Below are 18,551 nucleotides of genomic sequence, written 5' to 3'. Positions count from 1 at the left end.
ACACCAACATTACTTCTCTCTCCTTGAAGTTGTCTGCTTATACAACCTTATGGTGTCAAACCTAGCTGGGATGTAACTGCTAGCAAAAACACTTTAAATAAGAATACATTAATGTCATGGTAAAGTTTGTTTTTCGCAAGTTTTCTGCACGTCTGACATACATTACAGTCAATGGCAGTTAAAATGTACCCTGACATTCCAAATATTCATTTTACACCAGCATGGGAGGATGGACAGAAAAATAAATAAATAAATTATAATAATATAACTTGTAACTATGTCTTTATAAGAAATAACAGTAATATAAAAATAATGAATCATGTCAATAACATAATCTACCACTTCATGCAGTAATGATTACCTTCACAATGCAAAACGTTGTTCAGAATTGTTTACACACATTTCCTGAATATTTGGGCCATTTCCCCAGAACTCTAAACAAAAAACTACATACACAAATTGCAATACTCTACAAATCTCTACCAAAAGCAAACACTGCCTTCAAAATGTTTTTAATCTCTTTCCAAAATTAGTTTTTGCATCAAAATGAAATGCGCAAAAGAATCTTTTGAATCCCGCACCGTAGGCATCTGTCTTATCCACTGCTCCATCACCACCCCGGGTATAAAACAATAAATTGTGGATGGTTGATGAACCAGTTGCGGATCAGAGCATAGACGGGTTTCTGTGCAACGTCATCACAGAGATGCGCGCGCAACTAGGGGACAGAAAGCAGCCCTCTCTCTTCGCGTCATATTAGTTTATACGGCATGTCTAGCAGCAGTGTTGGGCAAATTCCTCTGAAAATGTAATGAGTTCATTTTTACTTATTATTCATTTAAAAAGTACAATATTACTTTACTTATTACTGGGAATTAAAAGTAAAGAGTCACGTTGCTCGTTACTTTACAATTGCTTTCAACCACCTTAGCCCATCCTTAAAAGTGACAAGAAAACTGTTGCAGCGCATTTTAGAAATGAATCCACTTTACTGGAACAATAATTAACCTCAGGAGTTGACAACCAGTTGAACAGAAAACACTTCAGCCTCTCAGACCAGAGGATGCTATATCATATAAGCTATGGATATAGGATATTTAAAGGTAATAAAAAACAAAGCAGGTCCCTCCCGACTAACACACTTTAACTAACACTGTCTGAGATTAAAAAAAATCAAGTGTCTCGACTTTTGTACTAACGTTACTGTTTTGCACATGCATTTATAACATAATTATTCAGTGCTTTTACAAAACGCTAAACGTTGACTAACAGCTGGCATCTGACTTGGACAACATAAGGTTCGGTGTCGCTGACCTGCAGTGCAGTCGCGTACACTATATTAATATTCGAAATGAAACACAAACAAACAGATCCAACTCTGAAAAGGCAGTTTATTATTGAATCAACAAGAATTTACAAATAATGCGTAATCTACGTTGATTACAGCGGTTGACTACACTCTTCTGACCTGCTACAAAAGCTCTTTTGCCCCCTGGCTGCGCACGCATCCATCCAGTAGTGTCTGAATACAAGAAAGCCGTCTATAACTGGGCTGCTCTCTTCCACCCGTCTGCTTAGCTGGGATGAGGATGCCCTGTAGTGTGTCCAAGAATGTGATGAGAAGAGCAGTGATGTAAGGACCAAATTTGGCATGGTGATGGAGATTGCCTTCCTGGTTAATGTGCACATGGTGATATTCCCTCCACACTGTCCAGGGACATTCACAATGGCACGGTTGCCAATAATGTTCTGTCCCCGACCCGTCCCCTTCTTCTGGCTAGGTTGAAGCCAGCCTCATCAATGTAAACATAAACATGCAGCAGCATCCATCTCCAAGACTCTTTGAAACAGACGAGAGTATATGTGAATAGACCAAGAGCAGTCAATTGGGTGAGGCACAGTACATTGGATTACAGTCCTGTAATGTGCTGATATGATGAAATTCACAGTAGAGTAGGGCGAAAGTAACACAGGACGAAAGTAACAAGGCGATTTTCTCAGGGCCCTGACTGCATTTGCAGTCCAAGCTGTGACAGCACCTTCAGCAACCCTTGATGGAGCTGCCAAATATCGCATGATTTCGTCGTTTCCCACGGCCGTCTTTGGAAAACTGTTTTCGAGCACGGCAAGTAAATTTCTGAAGTGGTACTGTTTTTCGAATTACAAGTTGTCTCTCGTTTCATGTGTCACAGTAATTATTAATCTACAGGTTATTTAGTACTTTTACACACCCTGAAGTTTTCCCCTCTGAATTTTTCAGTGTAAAAATAAATCTGGTTACAGTAAGCTAAAATAATCTATTGTCTTTTAATATGAACTTACATTACTGTAACTTTAGCCAGCAATCACTGAATAACATAGACCTACTGATATGTGGGACTGAAGTATACTACAGCAAACATACATAAAGAGCATAGTGTATAGTGTAGATGGTAGGTAACGTACCGGTTGTCATTTCTGAATGTTTGAATGATAGATGCGACCATGTAGTAGCTAAGGCTGGGCTGAACTCTCTGACCAGCCTCCTTCTTACTTGATCTCATCTGAGACATCTCATCTGTGACAACTTTTCTTCTTCTTCTTCTTCTCCTTCCTCTCCTCCTCCTCTGACTTCCATTTTCATCCAAAACCGGAAAAAACATTCAAAATAAAATTTTAACTGTTGTGCCTATAATGTAGAGAACTGTGTAGCATTTTGCAAAAAGTGTGATAAAATTGAAAACTGAGTATAAAGCAGGAATTGTGCTTGTAATTTTGCAGACTTGGTTTAGAGATATGGTAAATGAGTTTTAGGTTTTTGTTCAAGATCCAACTTTAGTGTGTAAACAATTCTGAAAAACTGTAAACCTAACTTGCGCATTATTTTCTTTGCTTTCTCTTTTTCACAGATTGTAATACTGTGAGTGATACAGGCAGTGAATCAATGAAATCAGCAGGATCAGAGGCAAATTGTGGATGGTTTTTTTTCACAGCATAATGATTCTTTCTGAATAACAACGATTTGTCAGAAAAAGTGTCAAACTGGTCTGTAGGATAACTCAGCATTTGTTTCCATAAAGCTCCTATGATTATGTAGTGGATTTTGAGAAAGACATCGACTGCCTCACAATTATATTTAAAATCCAAGAAATTATGTCCAGATACTGACAAAAAAGCTACCTTTGTCTTTTGACAGAATAAATGTACTACATTGTTCAGATAACATTTTGATATTTAACATTCCAAAATGCTAGTGTTTTGAGGGTTACAGTAAAATATACAGTATACTAATAATGAAACTATACCCATGAAAAAATATACAGCATAACTTCAACTTGTAATTTAAACACGCCTGCATAATGTGATGGTTTTGGTATTTGAAAAGCCAGGATGCTGCCATGCTCATTGTAAACTGTATGGGCCTTGTAGTGGCCTTTTAGAATGTAAAAAGAATAGCATAGTTCCCTGAAAATCATTTAGGTAAAAAGGTAAATATTCTGAGAAATGACTTGGAGAAAGTATCATTGTTGACCACAGTCTAACTCACATGTTCCCATTTACACATTCACATGGCACAATTTTACTGACTGTAAATACGTGATGTTTTGGCTGAGCAATTTGCATAACAAATGCATTATACTTAACATAAAATACCTTACCTGCATGCTCATGCAGTCAAGCTTTCTGCTCTTGACACCGGAACAGAATCGTTTTCTCATTATAGCTATTTTGATTCAATATTTATATAATTTTACTAAATGAACTGCAACTACTGACTGTAGTCATGTGGACTGTTAAACATCTTTGGCACTGATTTGTTATTTTGAACCACACTCAGCTTCAACTGCGGGTCAACTCAATCACTTTGACTGACGGAACATCAACTGCTACAAAATAATCAATACAGTTGCTAAATGAGGGAACAGGGTTGCTGTAGAGTATTAGAGGAATACATGTACAGCTGTTTACATTTAACAAAATGTCAGGACAAATCACCCTTTTCTGTTTCTGCATGCCTCTAATCATCCGTACATTCGAGCTACAGGGTGTTGATGTTTGTCTGGAATCCCGCGTGTATCTCTGTTGTGTTTCCAGGCTGTTAGTCAACCAACCACGGACTGAAATGCGCCTGGATACAGTATGCACTCACACTCCAAAGATTTCTCTCCTCATTCCTCAGTAACAAGATGCCCAGTGCAATGCAAATACTGTAATTCAGGCAACTTATATTAATATAGTAGAGCTCCTCTTGTACTGTTCTTCATTGCTCATTTCCATTTCTCTTTCCTTGGCTGAATTCCTCTCACATTCAAACTGTTCTACCCCCTTGGAAGGGCACATTGCATACAACGTGATATCATTGCATATCACTTTTTAACACTCTGAGACAGATATTTCCGTACTGTACCTCAGGAAAACATGGCTTCTGTTCTGAAGGGAAAACACTATGAGATTAATGATCACTGAAGCCATTCACTGAGCTGTTGAATTATATGTTATTTTTGCATATTAAGGTCTTATTTAACCAGCTGAGATTACAATTTAAATGGCAGGGTGACAATAATTTAAAGTGTTTTATGCAAATGCAGCTCATTCAGGTATGGATTTAAGCCAGTGGGGATGAAAATACATTTGAAAGAGATGGATTTAAAATTAATGTTATCAGTAGTATCAAGTCTTTTAACTATTTATGCACCATTGAAGTGAAGCAGGCAGTTCATACTGTAAACCTTTTGAGAATTAGCTTGTGAAATTGCAGGAAATCTATTCTGAGTGGTAATCTCACAGCTGAAACTACAGGGGAAGGCCTGAGCTTTAGAATCAGAATCAGCTTTATTGCCAGGTATGGGTAGACATACGAGGAATTTGAATCTGGATTGTACAATTCTCACGATGTGCTTACTTATACAATAAGACAATAATACAGTTATAAAATCAAACACAGACTACAGTATAGAGAACACATATATACACACTATAAACAAAAACCAAATAGACAATAGTTCTATAGTGCAATGAGCAGAATGCAAAGAATGCAGGAGTAAATTATTATTGCCGTTATTGTTATTATTATGTACATGTCTGAGATGGATGTGATATACAGGTGCACATACACATACAAGCATACATGTGATAGAGCACATTGCAAAGGATGCTTGAATAAATAAGTATTGTGCAGGTGCTATGTACTTGAGGTAGGTGGATTTGGTATACAGCATATACAATATATAATATGAACAGTATGAGCAATATGAATAGGTCTGAAATAGAGAATGATGAATAAATTATATGCGGTAACCTGTAAACTGGTAGCTGATTAGAGAGTTCCTGCGATCTTGCACAGGAATTGTTCCTGACACTGTGAGTCAGCTTTCCATCAGAGTGATGGCTTGTGGGAAAAAACTGTTCCTGAGTCTGTTGATTTTGGTGTACATTGCTCTGTAGCGCCTACCAGAGCGGAGAAGTTGTAACAGGTTGTGTCTGGGTTGAGATGGATCTGCAGTGATGTTTTCTGGCCGTTTCCTGACTCCTCCTGAAGTCCACGGTCATCTCCACAGTTTTGAGCGTGTTAAGCTCCACGTTGTTCTGGCCGCACCACAGAGCCAGCTGATCAACCTTCCATCTGTAGGCCAACTCATGACCGTCCCGGATGAGGCCAATGACCTGAGGTGCAGTCGTTGGTGTAGAGGGAGAAGAGCAGGGAGGAGAGCACACACCCCTGGGGGGCGCAAGTGCTAATAGTCTGGGGGCTGGATATTATGTTCCCCAGCCTCACCTGCTGACTCCTGTCAGTCAGGAAGTTTGTGATCCACTGACAGGTGGAGGCTGGCACAGTGAGCTGGGTGAGTTTGGTGCTGAGGATGTCTGGGATGATGTTGTTGAACGCCGTGCTTAAGTCCACGAGCAGGATTCTTGCATATGTCACTAGTGAGTCGATGGGACTGCATTACATCCTACAACACAAGTTGACTGCATCATCCACTGACCTGGTAGCCCTGTAGGCAAACTGCCGGGGGTCCAGCAAGGGGCCTGTAATGTCCTTTAGGTGGGCCAACACCAGTCTTTCAAAGGACTTCATTACTACAGATGTCAGGGCTACGGGCCTGTAGTCATTTAATCCAGGGATTGAGGGTTTTTTGAGGATTGGGATAATTGTGGAGCGTTTGAAGCAGGAGGGAACTTCACACAGCTCCAGTGATCTGTTGAAGATCTGTGTGAAGATGGGGGCCAGCTGGTCAGATTTTCAGGCAGGATGGTGACACACCATCTGGGCCAGGAGCCTTCCTGATCATCTGCCTCTGGAAGAGCTGGCGCACATCCTCTTCACAGATTGTGAGTGCAGGTGAGGGGTCGGAAAGGGGGTGAGAGCGTGGCAGTGGGGGAAGGCAACTGTTTGAAGATGACGTTGGAGCAGGGGAGAGGTGTGACTGTGGTCTTCTCAAACCTGCAATAGAAACCATTCAGCTCGTCAGCCAGTCGTTGAGTACCAACAGTGTTGGGGGATGGTCTGGTCTGTAGTTAGTGTCTGCAGGCCTCTCCACACTGACGCAGGGTTTCTGGCTGTGAAGTTGTTTCCTAGCTTTTCAGTGTAGCTCCTCTTTGCTGCTTTGATCTCTTTAGTCAGTGTGTTCCTGGCCTGGTTATACAGGACTCCATTCCCACTTCAGAAGGCCTCCTCTTTGGTCTGATGAAGCTTTCTGAGTTTTGCTGTGAACCAGGGTTTTTGGTTGTTGTATATGCGGATGGTTTTAGTTTGCACTCTCAAAAACTGATGTAAGATGTCACAGTGTCAGTTAGTTCGTCCAGGTCAGTGGCTGCAGCCTCAAAACCTGTACAGGCCTGTAAATCCAGGTTTGACTTGTTGGTCCATCTTTTCACACTCTCTACAACAGGTTTAGCAGATTTCAGTCGCTGCCTGTATGTCAGGATAAAATAAACCAGACAGTGATCAGAGAGTCCTAAGGCTGCACCGGGAACAGAGCGATGACGTCCTTTAATTTTGTGTGGAAATCCATGGCTGAGGTTTGCTCTGTTGAAGTCCTGGAAAACCATGAGCAGGGAGTCTAGATGTTTTTCCTTCCTGTTAGTTATCTGGTCGGCCAGGTGTAGTAACGCCTCACTAACACAGGCCTGAGATGGAATGTAAAAGTGACCAAAATAAACCAGGAAAACTCCCGCGGTGAATAAAAAAGGTTTACCGCTTATGAATAATGTCTCTAAATGAGGACTGCATGATTTCTTCAACACAGTGACATCTGTACACCAACCTGCGTTTATGAAGAGACAGAGTCCGCCTCCCCTTGTTTTTCCCGTGAGCTCCATTACACGATCCGCACGGAAGAGAATATATCCCGGTAGGTGAAGTACGCTGTCCGGGATGTGCTCGGTGAGCCAGGACTCGGTGAAAACAGAGGGCTGCAGAAGTCCGAGTTGGTTCTGTTGAGGAGCAGCTCAGTTCTCAGTTCATCCATTCTGTTGGCCAGAAAGCGGACATTTGCCAGGTGGATCGAAGGGAGCGCAGTGCGAAAACCCCGCTGTCTCAGTTTAACCAGTGCGCCAGCACACTTTCCCCTTAGGCGTCGAAGGTAGATCCCGTACAGAACTGCCGCGCCTCCAACTAATAACTCCGGGAACGTTCCAGGTTCGATAGGGAGCAGTGGAATGGTGTGAGCAGTTGAAAGTCGAATGTTTAAGAGCTCTTCTCTGATAAATGTATAGAGGGACAGCAGAAAACAGAGTTAATAAACAAAAAACACTACGGTGCATAATCCAGAGGCTACCATGATCCGTGACGCCATCTTTATGTCTATAACACTATCACTGCTTGAGGTATTTGACATAATGTCAGAACTGTTACTTCTTCACATTTTGTTGATAATATTTTTTAAACAAAAATTATGGAAATGTACTATAATTTCCAGATTCTACATTTTATATAACTAAAAAAACATTTTCTTGTTTGTAATATTAGCTCAAGATCATATTGTTGCTGCTTTAGGAATTCAAGGTAATGACAAAAATTGTGTCTGGAAACACAGATTTAGCTCTTTTTCCTTGAATACATTAATTTCTAGTTTGGAAAAATACCAACAGTGATGATGCTTGTGTCTTTTTTCCTCACTTTTTTCTCACTTCACTAGACATACTGATAATCCACACAAATACAGAGTACATCTAAAAAAAGTATCAAGCTCTTGGGAACCAAAACTACAGCAGAAATATAGAACATGATATAAATGTTTCATGTACTCATACATGCTGTATGGGCTGTGGACAGTCCATTATCAACAACAGTGACCTGAATGTTTGCCTCAAGTGAAAGATTAATGTACACAACATGTCAATCAGGTCCCTGCTAGGAACATTAACAGGAAGCATGAATGCCTCTCGGTTCTATATTTATTCCGGAATATGAAATACTGCTTTCAGATGATGAAAACACAGTAAAAACACAGTGAATCAGATCATCAGAAAGGCTGGAGAAACATGGGGAGAGTAAAAGTTAGCCCGGCTGCTAAAACAGAGCAGTTGCTAACATTATCCGGTGCAAAGTTGTATTGCTTTCCACATTACTTCACAAACTAACGCAACTCATGTTACTATGCTGTGTACCACTAGTATTATGTCAAAGTGTTGAATTAACACGCAAGAAAGGATGTAACAGTAAAAAACAAATGTGGAGTGATTTCATTACTAGCCTATAGTGATGTAAGGCAGTGCAACCAGCTAACGTTACATTAGCTTGGACCTGCCGCTGTTTGCTTCATAAGGTTTAATTTTGATACTGTCATTTTACTAATACTCAGGTTCATAGCTTCTCCACCATCTCAGTTGATGTACTTAAAGTGCCCCACATAATATACAAAAATGCAACAAAATGGTGACAGCAACACAGAGGAAGACCTATCCACTAACACTATAGTAAAGTTACTTACTGCGGTCTATTATAAATGGTGACAACGTCCTCATTTATAATATTCATTCTAACGGTTTTGTTATCATCCAGTACATTTAGCTTTGCTCACATTGCTGAGTCGCTAGTGAAAGATACACAGATGGTAATGTTGATTACTGAAAAGCTGCAGGCGAGCTAATGCCAATGTATCACATGGTCTAAATCTAGTAAATGTATAGTTATCATGTATTGTGCATGGATTAGTTCAACCTCAATCTGATAAAAATATTACTCTAACATTGCAGTGGGAGTTTACCTGAGTTTTCAGCATGTTGTGTGAAGCGGTCTCCCCAAAAATTATAAATGTTGGTTGTGTGAATCTGTGTGTGTGTCTGTCTGTCTGTGTGTGTATTTGTATTTGTTTTGTTTTTCGATTTGTATTCGATTATGTCAGTAACCGTTCATCCAATTGCCTTCAAACGTGGCGGATGTGTTGCTGCAGACCCAAGAGAGTACAGTATTGTATTTGGTGCAATTTTAACACGAGACACGTTCAGAATTAAATGGCCTATAAAACAGAACAGCGCTGAGCTTAGCTCTGCAGCAGTGACGGCGGTAAACACTTGCAGGGGCACAGCAAAGCTGCGCGGGCAGGCGGGGCTTATGCTTCTCAGCTCTGCAACAGCAAGAGCCGTGAAACAGAGTTGTAAGTTTAATTTTTGTTATGCTCTAAGGAAGCTCAAATCCATCAATCAAAATGCAAAAATGTGCAGACTGTCCTCCCAAAAATATGGTCATATAGGTCATCTGTGCGGCTTACTGTACGTTTATTGTTAGGTGGAGACCTCTAGTGGCCATAGAGAGCCTAAGTCACTCGCTTCCGCTTCCGGCCCATGGGACCTAATTCTGGAAAACATATGTACGGTAGTCAATGGCGAGAGACAACTTAACAACTTGTTAACGCGGTAATGCTAACTAACATTCATTGCTTGGTTGCGGCTAGCTAGATAACTTAGCTATGTTCCACGCAGAAATACATCTCACCCTGATGTGTTTAATCCAACAAGACTCAGTGCTTTTATCACATCATCTACACATGTACGTTCTTTGACGTTAACTTCAGTCAATGAGAGAAAAAGTTACAACGTCACATACATGACTTTTGTGGTCTTCGTAATTATGTATTTTCACAGTCTCCTGCTTCAACAGTTTTACATCAAATTGGAGACTTTCTTTTTTTTAAATGTACATTTTAAATTGACCATCAACATATGTGTGATTCAGAGCACAATTCACACCGGATCAAAATATTAGTTGCCATTGACTATCGTACATATTTTTACCAAAGTAAGGTTCCATGATGGTCCACCGGAAGGGGAGGGACATAGGATCTCTATAGTAATTATGACGGGAGCAAAGGAGGAAGTCAGGTGAGGTTGTATAAAGAGCGACGACGTCTGCGTAGGGAGGAGGGGGTGGATGGTCAAACACAGTACTTTCAACCAAGACTCCCTTGTGAAACCAAAAGTCAACATTGACTGAAGTTACAGCATGTGACTTACTAACATGACTTAATGTGATTTACTTATTTTAACCCAAACCGTGATCTTTTCCTAAACCTAACCAAGTAGTTTTGGTGCCTAAACCTAACCAAACTGCGACCGTTTCACAATATTAACCACATGCTTATTGTTACCATGACGACAAAGGTCCAATACACCTATCATGATTAGCCTCCTCCCAAACAGTCCAATGTAGCTAGCCAGCTACGTTCGTGTTAAATGTGTTGACAGCCCCCCCGAAGACCCTACCCTTACTAAAAGCATCAGAAATGTTCGTACCTAAATCTAAGTCACTGACTTTATGGCTAACCCTACAGCTTAGGGTTAGCCTCCTTTGTGTTGCTGCAACGTAGCAAACGGAGGCGTTTCATATGGACGCTGTAGGGAAGCTTTAGCGTAAAATCGCTTTGTCAAAACGCTTTGTCACACTGTCTGAAAGCGTCAGTTATGACACACTGAGATGAGAATGCGTTGCTTTTCCTAACACAGCATGTGTATGATAACAGACTAGACAGATATAAGGCAGAAGATCAATTGGAACTGGATGTTTCCAACAGAGAAGTGTTGAGCACATTGAGCAGCATCCCCTTGATTGAGGCAGTATTCAAATCACTACAGATCCTGGTGGTAGAATACAAGATTAGGTTGATGAATTGGATGCTGACATTCAAATCTGACGTCAGCATCTGAAACATTCATTTCCTGGCTTGCAGTGCATCTCTCTCTGTCTGTCTGTCTGTCTGGGCAGTAAATGTGTCTTACTTCTGTGATGATTATTTTGTACATTTTATTGTCTACAATTTCGTATTCATGTTATTGTTAATATTCTATTCTATAGCTTAAGATTGTATAGAAAATGTTCTGTTTAATAAACATTGTTTATACCTCATTCTGTTCTGTATAGATCTATTTATCCTTAGAATGAAAGATGGATGTTTTAAAGGTGGGAGGATTGTAGTGGGAGCACTGTGGTGTCAGGTGTGACTCTGTGGCAATGACAAATGCTTTACACGGGTCACATAGGAGGTCCCCTTTGCAGAATACTGCTTAGGAGCCCAAGGAGTTGCATGGTGATTTAAGTGGTGCTCCTAAAATTTGTGCTGGTATTCCTAAAATGTTCTTTTTTTATTTTATGAACTGTTCATGTAATCACAAACGTGTTTATCATGCTTTTCCTTATTCTTCAAGTTGTAAAGTGTGAATACGGGCTTTAATTCCAAATGTAATGTGCCCGAACATTCACGTTTATTTTGCTTTGGATAAAGTCATCAGATAAATGAATTATTTTCAAACATTCTGCCGTCTATAAGAGTTCCATAAAGTTTGACTGAGGATTATAAACCAGTCTTCCTTTGCTCTGTATGCCCCTTTTCATGTCCCCAAAGTGAAGGTTTTATGTTGGCCAATAGTGGGTTTAAAGTTCTTCTTGGGATGGGATGACAAAGATGACCTTGAGAAAGTTGCTGAGCAAGACATTGGTGTGGTTGATTATAAAGGTTTTGGAGTTCATAAAAACATCATTCCCTCACATTTTCAAAAGTCCTTTGGTGCTCTCTGTTCATAAGACTTAAAAAACAAGGGAAGAACTACATCAAATTCTGAATATGAGATTATTTTTTACACCTTCCTTGAGAAATCCACACAGCATTTATCTCTCCCTCAGTAGGTAAACTGAAGGTGTTGAAAGTGACAGTCTGTTTTGAGCTTGTGGAAATATTGTAGGTTGAATTGACAGGATTTGTATACATCATCCAATGATGTGTGTATGGGAAGATCATTTTCCCATATCACTGTGCAATCTTATCAGCCCTAAACACAAGTTTTTTTTATATCAGGATATTCAAAATTATATAAAATTCCTTTACATAAACCTGCATAACCCCCTGTTTATGGTAAGTCAAATAACGTGACATCTACCAGTCGTTTTTTTTAACAACTAACTAAGCAAATATTGCTTAGACTTAGACTGCAGGAACAGATTTGCAAGCCTGACATATGAAGAACTGTGTTTGTGTGTAAGAACATCTGGCAGTGCTGCTGTCAGCTTTGTTAAGCTGTGTGACAGGAGATGTTAGCATCCAGTCTGCTGTACTTGTAGGGAGTTTGCTAGCTGGCAGTAACTAACCCTTGTAATGCATAATCATCCTGTAATCAAGAGCAACATGCCAAGTTCTTGGTTCAATGGATTAAAGCAAAATGTGGTTTGTTCTCATTTTGTATGCTGCAGAGATCTACAGTACAAAACATATTGTATAATGAAAACAGTGATTTTTAAATATAGCAGCCTGTAATAAAAAGGTTTATAGTACAAAATGGCATCCAAATTGATTCCATCTTGAATAAAATGTTTTTTGCAGTATTCTGAACAGGCTGAACCACTAGGGATGTAAACTAAAGCAGTCAGTGAAGATGGCATAGAGGCTGGCTTCCAACCTCAACCAAGCTAGGACATTCAAGTTATATAGGCAGGGCGAGGCCACGTATCTGCTTTAGTTTTAGAAAATAATGATTCCCATTGAGGGAGGACCAGGATTTTTAAAGTTGTTTAGATAATTTCATTCTTAATCAAATGCTTTCATAGAGAGATCCCGCAATAAATGCAGAAAGAATATCCGCCAATATGACGCAGTCGCTCATTCATATTAAACAAATTTTTGCGGCATAATCCCAGAATGCTGTGTGCTTTTACATAGTGGTCCGGCTATACCAGAACCAACAGCGTAGAAAAAGACTGTTACATTTCAATACCTGTTTTATACAGTCTATTGTCAATACAACACCGGCAAACCTGCTGCGGTTTTTCACACAGACATCGTTCCGCCTCTGTTAGTACCAACGTTCCTGGCTCAGAGGCGAATCAAATGGGACCCCCAACAATGCATATTGGCGCAATACTCCCGGAAAATAAAGCCGTGTGAAAGCGGCTTGTGTTAGGAGGTGCAAAAGTTGTGCTTGAACTGTTTTTAGCATTTAGCTAGCTATCTACAAATGTAATGTGGCAACATTTACCAGGTGTAGTAACCAAACCAACAAAATGAAAAGATGCAGATGAAAAGGAGGCTGAAGCACAACATAAAAGAATAAAGTTGCCGGTCCAGTCAGTGTCTGACACACTGTCAGATCTTCTTAAGGTCCAGCTGACCTCCCCAGATATCAAGGAGTATGATCCATAGACTGTATAAAAAATGTTGATCCCACAAAAGCTGTGATGCTGTGGCACCAGGACTGTCAGGACTGGGAGGCCAGACTTCACAGACTGTGCAAAGAGGGTGATTGTAGAAAGTGAGCAGTCTCATGAGGAAGTTTAAGTTGAGTGACAAAGCATGATTAATAGTGAGCAGTGATGAGATTTAAGTTGAAGGATTCATGGGCATCTTGTAAGTTTAGAACACAATTTACTGTTATGTCTTAAGTACATTTAATAGCAATAATATAATTTTGCTTCATATTTCACACTGGCCTCTTCTTTAAGTTTGTGTTCAACATAATATCTTAAAAGGACTGAAATAAATGTAAATGTGAAACCAAAAGGTAATTTATTATTTTGGACGGTAAAAAATATGTTTGGCTGGTGGATTTTTTCATATACCAGTCCATGGTACCTTTCCATCCCTGTTTGTGTTGTAAGCGTCAGTGTTAAAAATGTCTGAGTGTACATTTACTTGCACATACTGATATCATAGATCTTTGACCCTTCCTGAGTTGTATTCAAAGGTCACTGTACACTTGCTTCATGCATACCCTGTTGCGTTGGAGGAAAAGGTGGTAGAAAGGCTGACACTGTTGATTCCTTCAACGTTTACATTTTTTTCAACAACTCTTTGCTGTACGCAGTCAGATGGCATTGTTTTGAAGGACCATAACAACAATTACAGCCTCTTCATGTTGGGAGAACAAAGCAGATCCTCCCACCCTCATGTGGTAGTCTTGCAAAAATGCACTGCAAAAAATAGAACTAGACAGTACTTCTATATGTAAAATTCTGTATTTTTTTTTCCCCAAGTGACCATTGCCAACATGATGTACAGAATCAAATGTATACAGTAAACCTTTAATTACCAAAAGAAAAAGACAAAAATACCTGTTCTCGGAATGTCTTGATTATGGTGGCCACAGAGAATCTTCTCAAATGTGGTTGTACTCTTTGTCCTGCTTCCCTCATTGTAATGCTATGAACCACAACATGGTCTCACACAGTTGCCCAAATTTCATCTGAAATTGCTGTTCTTGGTTTTGTTCTCCATTGTCCTCATACTCTTCCTCCTCGTCCGCCACTTCTTCCACATAGTCTTTCTCCTCGGCCTCTCGGATTGTTTCCATCCATTGTTGCTATCAACATCAGTGCACCTGAACTGGCTTATATTCTGTACAATTGGTTTGATCACATGATTAGAAACAAGTGTGAACAATTATGAGTAGCCGTGTTTAAACGGTGACAGCTGTGTTGTAGTTGTGTTTAACTTTTGCTACCCATCACAGTGTGAAATTTAGTTTAGTGAGTGAAAAAAGTGAATGTCATTTGCAAATGGTGTCTTGTATAAGGTTTTGTCATCATAGGGGTTAAGGCCGCTGACCATTTGGTTCAGAGAATGGGGTTTAGTGTTTAGCAATTCAGAAAAAAACAGTAGTAATTGAGGCATTTAACCTGCATTTAACTCACTTTGACATGTTTTTTCTTTCCGGCACTTTCCCAAGCACACTTTTGTATGATAATTACAAATAAGTCATGCATGTCGAACACCAAACATAGCTGCCCGCTCTCATTGCTGGAAAAAGTAACTTAAAAACTTACCAATTAGCAAAGGATGTGCAAGAAGATGCCACAATTCTATCGGTATGCTTTGAGTTTTGCTGTCTTAATACTTCTTTGGGCTGTTTGAATTCTCTGCCCATTTTACTGGATAATGTTTGTTTAGTCTGTTCTGTTTTAGTGAACCCGTGGCCTGTACTATGAAGGGAGTTCATCCTATTCAGAGTTAACTACGATGGTGGATAAGATGTTAGTTAGTTGAGTCGGTGTTAACTTAATTGGAGTTGGTGTGCGTTCACATAAAAGGGGTGTGTTCATAAGGGCAGGCAGAGTTTTTTTTGCAATGGCGCATGCTCTGTATTTTCCCCAGTAGAATGCACGTTGATAGTGTCAGGATATGAGGAGACACGTTCGCATGCATTGCATTGAGTAAATTTGTAATTATCTTCACAGTGTTCTTATTGTAGGTGTTCTTATTTCGGATTTAACAGTGAGGAAATATCGTGAGTTTAGCCCAAAGTCACTATAGGCTACTATCATGCACCTTAGAGACTTTTCCATGATTTGGGTGTATTCAGAAGAAAATTTGATTTGAATTTTTTGTGACTTTAATTTCACGGAATTTTTGTTCTTGTAAATGTACCCCTTTCATCTTGGATTATATTTCTCGGTTTATTAACCCCCACTCTGGCTCCGTAGGAATACTTTTTGAACACGTAACCTAATTATGCGTCAATGTAGTCAATCTAAATATGTGAAAACAGTTAGGATAATTCAGTTATAGCATACAGATGGGCTACATCTCAGAAACTGTCCCGTTATATAGCCTAATATTTCCTCCCTAAAATCACAGAGGCGGCAGTACTTTCTTTGTGAACGTAGGCTACTGCTGTTGTGTTAAGAATAACATTATTTCTGCGGCAACAGCAGTGGAACAAATCAGGATGAAATCTAAACATATTTTATCTAGTGGTGTATAATAAAAGCCTACTTCTCATCATTAACACTGAGTACAGATGTGGTGTGTAGTCCATGTATACAGGGTAAACTCGAGTTAACCACGAACATAAACTGCTTGGAGCAGTTTAGATATGCAGCATAAATTGCCATGGCAACAGACCTCGGTTAACACCTATCCACCTTTCGTTGTCACAAAGTTCTCCTGAAGTTACCTAGATAAGTAAGTTACCTCGCTTCGTAGTACAGGCCACTGGTCTGCTCTGTCTGTGGCTTCTGGATCAGCGTGCTTGTCCTGTCTTATTATGTAATGGCCTGTGATGGGTGTTTGTCACATGTTTGTTTTGATTTTGGTCTACATGTCAGCTGTGCCCATTTGCTTGTCTGTTCCCTCTGTATTTTGATAACAGTCTTTTCAAGTGTATGTCTTGAGTTTGTTTCTTTCTGTTTTCTGGTTTGTCTGTGAGTGCTCCATCAGTTTGATCTTTGTCTCAGCATCTTGTCCTGTTTTAAGTTTGAATTTGTCTGTGTCTAGCTTTGCTTTGTGTGGCCTGTACAATGAAGGGAGTTCTATGGAACATCCAAAGTGACAGAACTGAATGAAAGAATAAATAAATAAATAAATGGGGGAATAAATGCAAGAAAGAATGAATGAATAAAAGAATAAATAAATAAATGCGGAAATATATCAAAGAAAGAATGAATGAATAAAAGAATAAATACATACATTTGCTTTTGCCTTTCCCCAAGGAGACCTATTGTCATTGCTTTTCCCTTAGAGACCTATGTGTATTGCTTTTTCCTTCCTCTTCCTTAATTGTCAATCAACGTGTTGTGGCCCGCCCACTAAGTCAGGTCGAGCAGCCGATGACTGATACCATCTTCAGTGTGGATATGCTGTCCCTGGAAGAGTGTTATGATTGGTAGAAAGTTTAGAAGAAGTTATGCTGCGTTCAAGACCAGTCGGAACTGGGATATTTCCCAGTTGAAACTTCCGACTTCCAGGTGCATGGTGGTGCATGACACCGAAAGTGAACGAAAACCATGGCTAACTGTGACAACGTGTACACACAGTTGCACCTTCAGCAGTGTTTTAGGTGTTAATTAAAAGGATGGCAGTTTAACTGCAACAACTTAATATAACTTAAATATAAATAGCCTATAGTTACTAGTTAAAGGTTCAGTGTATAATACTGTATATCTGAGGATCTATTGACAGAAATGCAATATAATATCCATAACTATGTTTTCAGAGGTGTATAAAGACCTTGCATAATGAACCCTTATGTTTTTATTACCTTAGAATGAGCTATTTATATCTACACACACGAGGCACCCCCTGCTGTGGAGGTCGACATATTGGGTCATCATGTTTCTACCGTAGCCTATAGCGAACACAGCAAACAGAGCGCGTTTCGTCACTACCTTGAAAGAGAAGCAACAGAAGAAGTAACAGCAGAAGAAGTAGGAGCAAGAGCAAGAAGAAGTTGTACGTTTCTAACTACTAGGTAGTAGTAGAAGCTCTCCTTTATTAGTAGTGGAATTTTGGACAAATGGAGGACGACAGCTATTATTTAGCACAAGAGCCGACGGAGGGTGAATCTGCTTCGAAGAAGCGAAAGCATGATGAAGCCAGACTTATACGGGAGTGACGCAGGCAGAAATCATGGGTAAATATCAGTGGCTTTTCCCAGATGGAAGTGTCTAAATGAGGGAAAAACGTTTTCAAAGCGACGCCGAAGTTGCCAGTTTTCTGATGGACAGGTAAGGTATTCCAACTTTAGCATTGCAAATGAAAACTGTTGATTGATAATGTTAGCATTAGCCAGAAGCTAGCCATAGACACCGTGAGAAGTGACTTTTCCCTTGTCAGTGGTGTAAAATATGTAGTTGGATAGTTTCACGTGGTTCTTCTCCCTCGCTGTGTTATGACTTCGCTATGTGGATAAATGTGCTGGTTACGTTCGTGAGACAATCAGCTGATTAGTATTATTGACCGCAAAACAGCAAGTTAGCGTACAGCATAACAGCTCATATTAGCCAGCTAAACTTTTACTATCCTGTTAGAAGAAATATGTAACGTTAGTTGGATTGTTATTTCGAAGGTTGTTCTCCAGCGCTTCGGCTTTGTTAAGTGAACAGAAATGTGTCTTTTGTGTTTGTGAGACAATCAGCTGATGATTACAATTAAAAACCGTAACATTGCATGGAGCATGGTGGCTCAGATTAGCAAGCTAAATGTTTACTGCCCTGGGGGGAAACATTTATTTTTACTGCTAACAGCATTACGACAACACTGTGTGCTTATCAAGTGACTAATTATGCTTATTGTCAGAATTTACATTAGAAACAACGTATTTGTTTGTATTGCTTCTACGGTGCATACAAAGGTTACCACAAGCTCAAA

Source organism: Micropterus salmoides, unplaced genomic scaffold (genome assembly GCF_014851395.1).
Source record: "Micropterus salmoides isolate LMB-PRFRI ecotype aquatic unplaced genomic scaffold, ASM1485139v1 Ms_hic_scaffold_6, whole genome shotgun sequence".
NCBI lineage: Eukaryota > Metazoa > Chordata > Actinopteri > Centrarchiformes > Centrarchidae > Micropterus > Micropterus salmoides.
The sequence above is the reverse complement of the archived record's forward strand: the minus strand, read 5'-3'. Positions refer to the sequence as shown.